The sequence below is a fragment of the Jatropha curcas genome, unplaced genomic scaffold (assembly GCF_041381405.1).
Source record: "Jatropha curcas cultivar XTBG-Jc1 unplaced genomic scaffold, XTBG_Jcur_1.0 HiC_scaffold_204_pilon, whole genome shotgun sequence".
Taxonomy (NCBI): Eukaryota; Viridiplantae; Streptophyta; class Magnoliopsida; order Malpighiales; family Euphorbiaceae; genus Jatropha; species Jatropha curcas.
In genome coordinates this window covers 6,749-19,098 of record NW_028322409.1, presented here as the reverse complement: position 1 = coordinate 19,098, position 12,350 = coordinate 6,749, and the positions used below count along the sequence as shown (strand labels likewise).

Sequence of the window (12,350 nt, the reverse complement as noted above, 5' to 3'; positions counted from 1 at the left end):
TATTGGATAAAGAAGGTTAGTTATATTTATGTCCTTAGTAGAACATGGATGTAATTAAATTATTTTATTTCATTAGTAAGCTAGCTAAGTTTGAATTTACTATTTGTTTGGAACAGTGAAACTTGGTATAAGAATAAATAGGTGAATTTGGGATAGTTTAACAATTTTAGCGAGGAGAATACATGGTAGTATTTGAAAACTGAAAATATAAACTATAGGATTATTGGATGTGATAACGGTATGGTTTAAGATTATTGGAATGCTAACTCATGGGTGTCGATCAGATCATTAATAAATGAAAATTGCTCATGGAATTATTGAGATATCAATTAGGATGAGAGTCATTAAGATATTATTGGAGTCAATGTAAAGCTATTCTGAAGTTCTTAGTAATTGGTGGCAATTATGATTGAATGAATATTATTGTGTTATAAATGGCTGATGTGACATATCTTGTGGCTTAAGAGACTACTTAATTTGTTAGGTCCATTTTGAAGAATTCAATGAGGTATTAACCTTATTTAGAGTAAAGAACATAGAGAGAACATAATTAAGGTTGAAAATATTCCTACATCGTATGAGATATAAATTTTACAAATTTTGCAGGTGATAGACATTAAGATAGACTTGGAAAAAAAAAAAAAAGAATAAAAGAATAACCTAATGATATTATTATTTGAATATTCATCGGCATAAAACAAAGGACATAGTTTAATTAGGAGTTGGATTATAGGTTTTAACATCCTTAATCTCTTACTTAGCTTGAGCAAAAAAAAAGGGGGCACTACTTGTTTAGGATTCTTGATTTCTAAATACGTTAACTTAGTTCTAAAAGATTGATTAAGGATAGATGAAATAGATAAATTGAATATAAACTACGGTTTGGAGAATTTTACATCTTGATTGTAGGCTGGATCTCTTTATGGAAGTGAGTATCATAGATTGGCGATTACAAATTCTAGAAAATAAATGAAGAATTATCTGGCATGACAACAGCTAACTTGGCTAGTTGCATAAATTCTTGTCACAGTTAGTTAAGAAATGGTATGGTATGACAAATTGGAAAGAGGAATAGAGAAGTTAAAAACTAAAATAGGGATTTGATGGTGAATTTAAATTCTCTTTATAGTTGATGTGCTACTTGTTTTTAGGGGATTCTTATTAGTAGGATTTGAAAAGAGATTGTATATCTTTCGTTGGAAAATGGTTAAGTTGTTAAATAGGTGATGTGCTTGGGATAGAAGCCAAGATCTCCTATCAGTTGATAGCAATTAGCTAGAGAAGTGTCATGATTTTGTTTGAAATAAGCTTGTAGTAGTGGCAAGAATTTGTTCTCTTTAATTGGAAATGATCACATAGTACTTAATGGCAGAATTTGATAAGAATCGAAAACTTTCTTGATTTGGCAGCCATCATCTTATTTAATTATGAACAACTTCAATGATTATGAGGGCAAATATATGGAATTGGAATTGATGGAAAATGGATGAGTCAGCCTATAGGTTTTGAATTTTAAAATAAGGAGTCCAACTTGAGATAGTAGTAAATTGGATTGAGTATGCTGATTCTTATATCAGTAAGATTAAATACTGGGTTGGTATATGAGTTTCTTATGGAGTGATGATCATTGCCTATGATAGCTAGTGAGAGAATAAATGACGATACATCAATGTAGGTCACATGATATATAGCTAACGAGATTAATAATCCTCACTTGAGCAGAGGCTATGTGGAACTTACATTCTTATGCATAACGGTGGCTACTAGAGTCAAATCTGTGCCTTGGGTTATGAATATTTTACTTGATTTGATGACTTGTAGATATAGTACAACTCAAGTTTAAATTAACTATGGTGATAAGGTAGATATCTAACTGCTCATAAGAATACTTAATATGAATGTCATAACTTTTAGCAGTTGCAGCATTATGTGAGAAGTACAGCCACTATTGTCGTAAACAACTGTTGCATCCTTGTTTCTTGTCACTTAGAAAATTCGAGGACGAATTTTTTTTAAAGGGGGGAAGACTGAAACAACCCGAATTTTTATTTTCAAAGATTTTCCAATTAAATTTAATAAACCGACAGCTTGGAAATTTATTTTAATATTTTATTGCGAACATTGTGAGAAATCGAATCGAAAACCGATTGAAAAAGCCGAAAACCAATTGAAAATCAAAAGATTTGGGTCGAATCGAACCGAATCGAACCGGTTCGACCCAAACCATCTAGAAGCATCTATTTCTTTTCTTTTTATCTCCAGCGCTGCACCTCTACTTCTCATCCTCACCAGCGCCCCACCTCCACTCCACCACACAGCCACCGCGCCTCCTCCTCCCTCTCTTCTTCTTCTTCTTCTTCTTCTTCTTCTTCTTCTTTCTTTCTTTCTTTCTTTCCTTTTTCTTTCTTTCCTTTTTCTTTCTTTCTTTCCCTTTCTTCTTCCCTGCAACTGTGTCTGCGTCACTGCCAGCAACTCCAGCAACGTCGGCCGATCACCACCGCGCGCCAGTTGCAGTCGCACCGCCTCCATCGCGCGCCAGCACGTCCCGTAGCTCCTCCGCGCGCCACAGTCGGCCCTCTGCCAGGTCTGTCGCGCCTACAGCAGCAGCACCAGCTTCAAGCCTCACCGCCAGCCGCACCTCCGCCCTCTGCCAGATCACCCAGCCACCGCTGCAGCTCCCTGTCGCAGAAACACCACCAGATCGTGCCACCTTCGCCTTCCCTTGCCACTGTCAGTCGGATCGGACCACTTCTGGCGTGCGTAGCTCCGATCCAACACGAGCAAATTTCCGATCTAGCAAAAATTCGACAAAAAAAAAAAATTATATTTGGGGTATAAATTAATTTAACTACATTTTCGTTAATTTAATTTTTATTAATGATAGTTAATTAAATTTAGTCACTTTAGTTAGTTTAATTCTAACAATTTAGTTGATTAACTTGATTTTAGTAATTGATTTTAGTAATCTTGAGTAATTAATTTAAATAGTATTAATTTATTGATAAATAAAATATTTAGTTAGTAATTTTAGTTGTTTAGTTAGTTTAAAATGAATTCAAAATAGTTATTGATTAATTCTATGTATTATTGATTATAATATAGTTAGTTAAATTAAATTCAGTATTATTTTATTAGGAAATTTTGGTCCTCCTCCTTTCTGGCCTTTCCGTGTGGCTTGCCGGTCGCTTCTATTGTCTGTCCTTTTCCTTTCTCCTTCTGTCGGTTGATGTTAAGGTTGAATGTAATTTTGATATTACTATTTGGATGGAGGACGGGAAAAATTGCATTGATTGAATGCCCGACGGATGGGCTGTGTGGTTTGGAATTATTAAATAAATTGTTGATATTTTAACAGGTGGATAGTCCAATTTTTAGGGGAGATGCTGTCGAAATTTCGGTAGAAAATAAAATTTTCAGTAAAAAAATAAAATAAATTTCGGTGGAAATTAAAATAGATTTCGGTAGGAAATAAAATAGATTTTAGAAGAAAATAAATGAAATAGAGTTAGATAGAGAAATAAAATTTATTACAGAAAAGAAATTAAATATCGAGATTAAATTACGTAGAAAAATTTAGAATATAAAATAAAATTATTAGAAGGGTAAAGAAATATTTTGTCTGATAGAGTTATTCTTTTTGTGTCATTCTTACTTTGCTTAGATCGCCCGGGTCCATCTAGTGCTCCTCCAGGACAACATCAAAGCTAGAATTTCGCTCTCCATCACTGTGAGTAATAATAAATAATGTATATCAACACTGCATTTGCATAACATTTATTCATAAACATTATATTGTTATTTACATATTTACAATATATTACAAGTATTTTATCATATATATTATGTTACGATCATTATAATTATACTTATATATAATTGTGCATTTGGATGAAATTGGTGTAATACGTTGAAAGAATTGTTTGATTACTTGTGCTGTGCATATACTGTGCCTTGTTTGTGTGGAATTGGGATGAAGTGGGTCACCATGGGTTTGTGAGACTGTTTCTGTTATACGGATCCTGATTCTGATTTCTGTTATATTCTGATTCTGTTATATGGATCCTGATTCTGTTTCTGTTAGCCGGGTAATGGGAGATCGGCGCCCCCGTGTGCACCTACCGTTACCGTTACTGTTAACCACAGGTTGGCTTCTTTATTGGGCGCACCGGATAATCTAGATTTGATCGCAGCCCGCAGGGTGGCCTCCTGTTGTGAGCGCCTGATGATCTAGATTTGATGGAGACGACCGGGTTGCCTCCTGTTGGTATGGAAAAGAAAAGAGATAATGGAAAAACAATGAGAGGGCTGGTCAAGTGAGGATTAGACCGGTCGGCCAGTATGGGGGATCGGCTCCCTGGTGCACATGTGAGAGGATGAGCCATGTGGGAGGACGGCTCATCGGGGTTCGGTGACTCCACTGACTAATTTCCACGTGATGTGATTATTTGAAGGTGATATTGTTTGTAGGTGCTGATGTAATGTCATATGATTGACTGTTTGTGTTCATTCAGTATACTAGGGTGCATTTTGCTTGACTGTATGTGGTGTGTATTATTTATTATTATTCACTGAGTTGTAAAACTCACCCCCTTCTCTCCAAACCTCCCAGGTACTAGGAAGCAGCTGATTCGACTGAAGCTCTGCAATCTTCTCCGCAGAGTTATAAATGTAAACTTTACATTTCTGTTGTCTAATTTTGGATGTATAAGTTACTCTATTATCAGATTATTATTGAACTCCGCAGTTATAGGGTTGTGTATTACTATTGGATTTATTGTTAGCACTACACTATAAATTAAATATTATGTATTAGCTGCAGGTGAGCCAGTAAGCCCATAATGTGATTATAATTTATTGTGAATAGGCCCTGGTTAGATACTATGTGTTAAGTGAGATTTAGGCTTACTAACGGGCCTCGGGGGCCTTAAGCTTACCTGGGCCCTAGTGCCGGTCCGGCCCACGGAAATGGGGTCGTGACAAAGGTGGTATCAGAGCATAGGTTTATAAGTTTAGAAGTAACTGCGGAGTAATTCCTGTCATGTCTTGACATAGTTTTCCCTTGCTTCCTGCATTCAGCGTTATTCGCAGCTAGGATAAAGTCAAGTTGTTTAATGATTAAGAATCTGTATCCTTGTTCTTTAGAAATGTGATTTAGTTACTGATGCTAAGGGATGGTTTAAAGCAAAAAAATCTTTCTATGGATTAAATAATATTCATATATAAGTTAAGTAGGTACGAACGATAAGTTAGCTATGATTAATCAAGTTCCAGTTAAATGATGAAAGTATATTAATTTTTATTTACTACGGTGTTGAATATGGAATATATATATTGAGAGACTGCATGAATGTTGTGTATACGTGTGCCGTGCGGAATTGAGAATGAGTTGCTAATTATTTAATAAGAGAACTAAATGATTTGAATTTGAGGACATTAGAACCATTAACTAGAGTATTGAATTAGTATATGTATTTGATGAAATTACATGAGGTTGGTTAGTAGAATTGCTTATAATTATTGAGATGAGTATTTTTCTAGATGGACATGGATATACATGATTTTATAAGGTTTGAATATTGAGGATTTGGTGTGATTTGCTATAATAATTGGTGATGAGTATTTTTCATAATAAATAATATTGGTGGAATTACTATATGAAGTGAGTTTTATTTATGAGTAATGACTACTTGGTAGAGTAAAGTGTATTATTGTATTTAGCAACTATTTCTTTGGTGTGTGAATATAGGGAATAATATAAATTATTGTGGTTATAAGAAACTTAAATTGTGATTCTTAGTAAGAGATAAAGTACCTCTAATCTTTATGTATTTAGTGATGGATATTGTGTGGATTGTGGCATCTTATGGTTTAATATGGTATAAATAAGAATTAAAGCTAATGGTATTTAGTCATTTGATGTTTAAAAATAGTTGTTGCACACTCGATGGTATATAAATTACAAACAATGATTTTGTTTAATAGGAGATTCTATGATCCGAGAGAACGACTCTATAAGGAAATTATGTAAATAGTGGGCTATGATGATTAAGTGTATTGATGAATGACATCGGACATGGAGAGATAACTGTCCAATTATTGAATTGATGTTATACTATGAATTAGATGAGTTAGGATGGATCTAGTCCTGTTATTATATGGATATTAAGAAAGACTTTCTACTTGAGAGAAAGAGATAAGAAAATTCTCACTTCTGTAACTTGATGGCATTTGGTTAGAAAATAGTTTTATGAGTTATATTAATTGAATCCACACATTGAGCTTATAAATATAGTGTGATAAGTTTATTATAGTAATAACCTGGGAATAAGAGTTGATAAAAGATCAATGGGACTTAGCTGAAGGATGACAATGAATGTGAATACATGTAACTTGTTGTGGAAAGCATATAAAACATAAGGACTTTCTATTAATTAGTGCAATTCGTGGCAAGATCTTGTTTTATTGGTAAAGAAGGTTAGTTATATTTATGTCCTTAGTAGAACCATGGATGTAATTAAATTAGTTTATTTCATTAGTAAGCTAGCTAAGTTTGAATTTACTATTTGTTTGGAACAGTGAAACTTGGTATAAGAATAAATAGGTGAATTTGGGATAGTTTAACAATTTTAGCGAGGAGAATACATGGTAGTATTTGAAAACTGAAAATATAAACTATAGGATTATTGGATGTGATAACGGTATGGTTTAAAGATTATTGGAATGCTAACTCATGGGTGTCGATCAGATCATTAATAAATGAAAATTGCTCATAGGAATTATTGAGATATCAATTAGGATGAGAGTCATTAAGATATTATTGGAGTCAATGTAAAGCTATTCTGAAGTTCTTCTAGTAATTGGTGGCAATTAGGATTGAATGAATATTATTGTGTTATAAATGGCTGATGTGACATATCTTGTGGCTTAAGAGAACTACTTAATTTGTTAGGGTCCATTTTGAAGAATTCAATGAGGTATTAACCTTATTTAGAGTAAAGAACATAGAGAGAACATAATTAAGGTTGAAAATATATCCTACATCGTATGAGATATAAAATTTTACAAATTTTGCAGGTGATAGACATTAGATAGACTTGGAAAAAAAAAAAAAAGAATAAAAGAATAACCTAATGATATTATTATTTGAATATTCATCGGCATAAATACAAAGGACATAGTTTAATTAGGAGTTGTGGATTATAGGTTTTGAACATCCTTAATCTCTTACTTAGCTTGAGCAAAACAAAAAAGGGGGCAACTACTTGTTTAGGATTCATTGATTTCTAAATACGTTACTAGTTCTAAAAGATTGATTAAGGATAGATGAAATAGATAAAATTGAATATAAACTAGGTTTGGAGAATTTTACATCTGATTGTAGGGCTGGATCCTCTTTATGGAAGTGAGTATCATAGATTGGCGATTACAATTCTAGAAAATAAATGAAGAATTATCTGGCATGACAACAGCTAACTTGGCTAGTTGCATAAATTCTTGTCACAGTTAGTTAAGAAATGGTATGGTATGACAAATTGGAAAGAGGAATAGAGAAGTTAAAAACTAAAATAGGGATTTGATGGTGAATTTAAATTCTCTTTATAGTTGATGTGCTGACTTGTTTTTAGGGGATTCTTATTAGTAGGATTTGAAAAGAGATTGTATATCTTTCGTTGGAAAATGGTTTAAGTTGTTAATAGGTGATGTGCTTGGGATAGAAGCCAAGATCTCCTATCAGTTGATAGCAATTAGGCTTAGAGAAGTGTCATGATTTTGTTTGAAATAGCTTGTAGTAGTGGCAAGAATTTGTTCTCTTTAATTGGAAATGATCACATAGTACTTAATGGCAGAATTTGATAAGAATCGAAAACTTTCTTGATTTGGCAGCCATCATCTTATTTAATTATGAACAACTTCAATGATTATGAGGGCAAATATATGGAATTGGAATTGATGGAAAATGGATGAGTCAGCCTATAGGTTTTGAATTTTAAAATAAGGAGTCCAACTTGAGATAGTAGTAAATTGGATTGAGTATGCTGATTCTTATATCAGTAAGATTAAATACTGGGTTGGTATATGAGTTTCTTATGGAGTGATGATCATTGCCTATGATAGCTAGTGAGAGAATAAATGACGATACATCAATGTAGGTCACATGATATATAGCTAACGAGATTAATAATCCTCACTTGAGCAGAGGCTATGTGGAACTTACATTCTTATGCATAACGGTGGCTACTAGAGTCAAATCTGTGCCTTGGGTTATGAATATTTTACTTGATTTGATGACTTGTAGATATAGTACAACTCAAGTTTAAATTAACTATGGTGATAAGGTAGATATCTAACTGCTCATAAGAATACTTAATATGAATGTCATAACTTTTAGCAGTTGCAGCATTATGTGAGAAGTACAGCCACTATTGTCGTAAACAACTGTTGCATCCTTGTTTCTTGTCACTTAGAAAATTCGAGGACGAATTTTTTTTAAAGGGGGGAAGACTGAAACAACCCGAATTTTTATTTTCAAAGATTTTCCAATTAAATTTAATAAACCGACAGCTTGGAAATTTATTTTAATATTTTATTGCGAACACTGTGAGAAATCGAATCGAAAACCGATTGAAAAAGCCGAAAACCAATTGAAAATCAAAGATTTGGGTCGAATCGAACCGAATCGAACCGGTTCGACCCAAACCATCTAGAAACATCTATTTCTTTTCTTTTTATCTCCAGCGCTGCACCTCTACTTCTCATCCTCACCAGCGCCCCACCTCCACTCCACCAACACAGCCACCGCGCCTCCTCCTCCCTCTCTTCTTCTTCTTCTTCTCTTCTTCTTCTTCTTTCTTTCTTTCTTTCTTTCCTTTTTCTTTCTTTCTTTCCCTTTCTTCTTCCCTGCAACTGTGTCTGCGTCACTGCCAGCAACTCCAGCAACGTCGGCCGATCACCACCGCGCGCCAGTTGCAGTCGCACCGCCTCCATCGCGCGCCAGCACGTCCCGTAGCTCCTCCGCGCGCCACAGTCGGCCCTCTGCCAGGTCTGTCGCGCCTACAGCAGCAGCACCAGCTTCAAGCCTCACCGCCAGCCGCACCTCCGCCCTCTGCCAGATCACCCAGCCACCGCTGCAGCTCCCTGTCGCAGAAACACCACCAGATCGTGCCACCTTCGCCTTCCCTTGCCACTGTCAGTCGGATCGGACCACTTCTGGCGTGCGTAGCTCCGATCCAACACGAGCAAATTTCCGATCTAGCAAAAATTCGACAAAAAAAAAAATTATATTTGGGGTATAAATTAATTTAACTACATTTTCGTTAATTTAATTTTATTAATGATAGTTAATTAAATTTAGTCATTTAGTTAGTTTAATTCTAACAATTTTAGTTGATTAACTTGATTTTAGTAATTGATTTTAGTAATCTTGAGTAATTAATTTAAATAGTATTAATTTATTGATAAATAAAATATTTAGTTAGTAATTTTAGTTGTTTAGTTAGTTTAAAATGAATTCAAAATAGTTATTGATTAATTAATATGAAGTAATTATTGATTAATAAAAATAATAGTTAGTTAAAATTAAATTCAGTATTAAATAATTTATTAGGAAATTTTGGTAATAATAAAATTTATGGAATTTAAGTGTGGATTGAAGGTAGATTATATGTATGTAATTTTAATTTATAAATTATGGATGTAGGTTGATGTTAAGGTTGAATGTAATTTTGATATTACTATTTGGATGGAGGACGGGAAAAATTGCATTGATTGAATGCCCGACGGATGGGCTGTGTGGTTTGGAATTATTAAATAAATTGTTGATATTTTAACAGGTGGATAGTCCAATTTTTAGGGGAGATGCTGTCGAAATTTCGGTAGAAAATAAAATAAATTTCAGTAAAAAAATAAAATAAATTTCGGTGGAAATTAAAATAGATTTCGGTAGGAAATAAAATAGATTTTAGAAGAAAATAAATGAAATAGAGTTAGATAGAGAAATAAAAATTTATTACAGAAAAGAAATTAAATATCGAGATTAAATTACGTAGAAAAATTTAGAATATAAAATAAAATTATTAGAAGGGTAAAGAAATATTTTGTCTGATAGAGTTATTCTTTTTGTGTCATTCTTACTTTGCTTAGATCGCCCGGGTCCATCTAGTGCTCCTCCAGGACAACATCAAAGCTAGAATTTCGCTCTCCATCACTGTGAGTAATAATAAATAATATATCAACACTGCATTTGCATAACATTTATTCATAAACATTATATTTTTATTTACATATTTACAATATATTACAAGTATTTTATCATATATATTATGTTACGATCATTATAATTATACTTATATATAATTGTGCATTTGGATGAAATTGGTGTAATACGTTGAAAGAATTGTTTGATTACTTGTGCTGTGCATATACTGTGCCTTGTTTGTGTGGAATTGGGATGAAGTGGGTCACCATGGGTTTGTGAGACTGTTTCTGTTATACGGATCCTGATTCTGATTTCTGTTATATTCTGATTCTGTTATATGGATCCTGATTCTGTTTCTGTTAGCCGGGTAAATGGGAGATCGGCGCCCCCGTGTGCACCTACCGTTACCGTTACTGTTAACCACAGGTTGGCTTCTTTATTGGGCGCACCGGATAATCTAGATTTGATCGCAGCCCGCAGGGTGGCCTCCTGTTGTGAGCGCCTGATGATCTAGATTTGATGGAGACGACCGGGTTGCCTCCTGTTGGTATGGAAAAGAAAAGAGATAATGGAAAAACAATGAGAGGGCTGGTCAAGTGAGGATTAGACCGGTCGGCCAGTATGGGGGATCGGCTCCCTGGTGCACATGTGAGAGGATGAGCCATGTGGGAGGACGGCTCATCGGGGGTTCGGTGACTCCACTGACTAATTTCCACGTGATGTGATTATTTGAAGGTGATATTGTTTGTAGGTGCTGATGTAATGTCATATGATTGACTGTTGTGTGTTCATTCAGTATACTAGGGTGCATTTTGCTTGACTGTATGTGGTGTGTATTATTATTATTATTCACTGAGTTGTAAAACTCACCCCCTTCTCTCCAAACCTCCCAGGTACTAGGAAGCAGCTGATTCGACTGAAGCTCTGCAATCTTCTCCGCAGAGTTATAAATGTAAACTTTACATTTCTGTTGTCTAATTTTGGATGTATAAGTTACTCTATTATCAGATTATTATGAACTCCGCAGTTATAGGGTTGTGTATTACTATTGGATTTATTGTTAGCACTACACTATAAATTAAATATTATGTAATTAGCTGCAGGTGAGCCAGTAAGCCCATAATGTGATTATAATTTATTGTGAATAGGCCCTGGTTAGATACTATGTGTTAATTGAGATTTAGGCTTACTACGGGCCTCGGGGGCCTTAAGCTTACCTGGGCCCTAGTGCCGGTCCGGCCCACGGAAATGGGTCGTGACAGAACCGGACCGAAACTGCCGGTTCCGATCTGGTTCAGATTCAGATTTTAAAATTCACACGAACCTTGGCTCTTGAGGAAAGGTTTCTAAATCCGTTTCTATTGATTTGTTTCTGTTTCTAATTTCCGTTCTTACATATGAGGAACACAAATTAAAATTTTTCCGTTCTTGAATTCATTTCTAATTCCATTGCTAAAGTATCATCTGTTGCTAAGATCCGTTTCTAAACTTTATCATTGGCACATAAAATCCGCCTCTAATTCATTTCTAAATCTCTTGCTATTTACCTATTTATCTATCTGGCTCCAAACATTTTCATATTTTCACATTTATGAATATTCTAATCCTCTCATATTTCTAATTTTATAATTTATATATTTTTAATAAAATTAATTTAAAATCAAACAAAGAAAGTTATCATTATTGAATATTTAAAATATCAAGGCAATAGAAATTCTCACAAATAGAAACAACAATATGTCTTATATGTACTAATAAGCTTATACCTGTTAATACAAAGCGAATAAAGTCAACTTAGATGGTATCATCACCCTAAGTACCAGTATGAGTATCGGAAGAAGACTGCGATCTAGGATGCTCTGAATTATGAACTGGTGGAGCCATAAGTGTTAAATGAATCACTACAAAAAAAAAAATGCCAAATTGTGATCGATTTTAGCGACCGCCTCTTTAGTCGCTCATTTGCAACTGATTTGCTTATAGTGATTAAATAATGACAAGATTTGCGATACATGTGCGACGAATCTGCGACTTCATTGCGACCACTTTTGCGATCGACATTCAATTGGTCGCAAATTTACATGGGGGAAATTGGCGGGCACTTTTGCAACAAATCGGCGATGGAATTGCGACCGTTAGGAAATCTACAGGTTTA

General features: G+C 34.4%; 2 long non-coding RNA genes across 2 annotated transcripts; both read left to right on the top strand.

The window, feature by feature from the left end:
• The first annotated feature begins 2,383 nt into the window (after window positions 1-2,383).
• Window positions 2,384-4,762, top strand: LOC149491967 (uncharacterized). Its single transcript, XR_016319200.1, has 3 exons — window positions 2,384-2,832; window positions 3,662-3,727; window positions 4,610-4,762. It is a non-coding gene; the product is annotated as an uncharacterized LOC149491967 (long non-coding RNA).
• A 4,054-nt stretch (window positions 4,763-8,816) lies between these two features.
• Window positions 8,817-11,340, top strand: LOC149491966 (uncharacterized). The gene is made up of 3 exons (XR_016319199.1): window positions 8,817-9,287; window positions 10,141-10,206; window positions 11,089-11,340. It is a non-coding gene; the product is annotated as an uncharacterized LOC149491966 (long non-coding RNA).
• The last annotated feature ends 1,010 nt before the right edge of the window (window positions 11,341-12,350 follow it).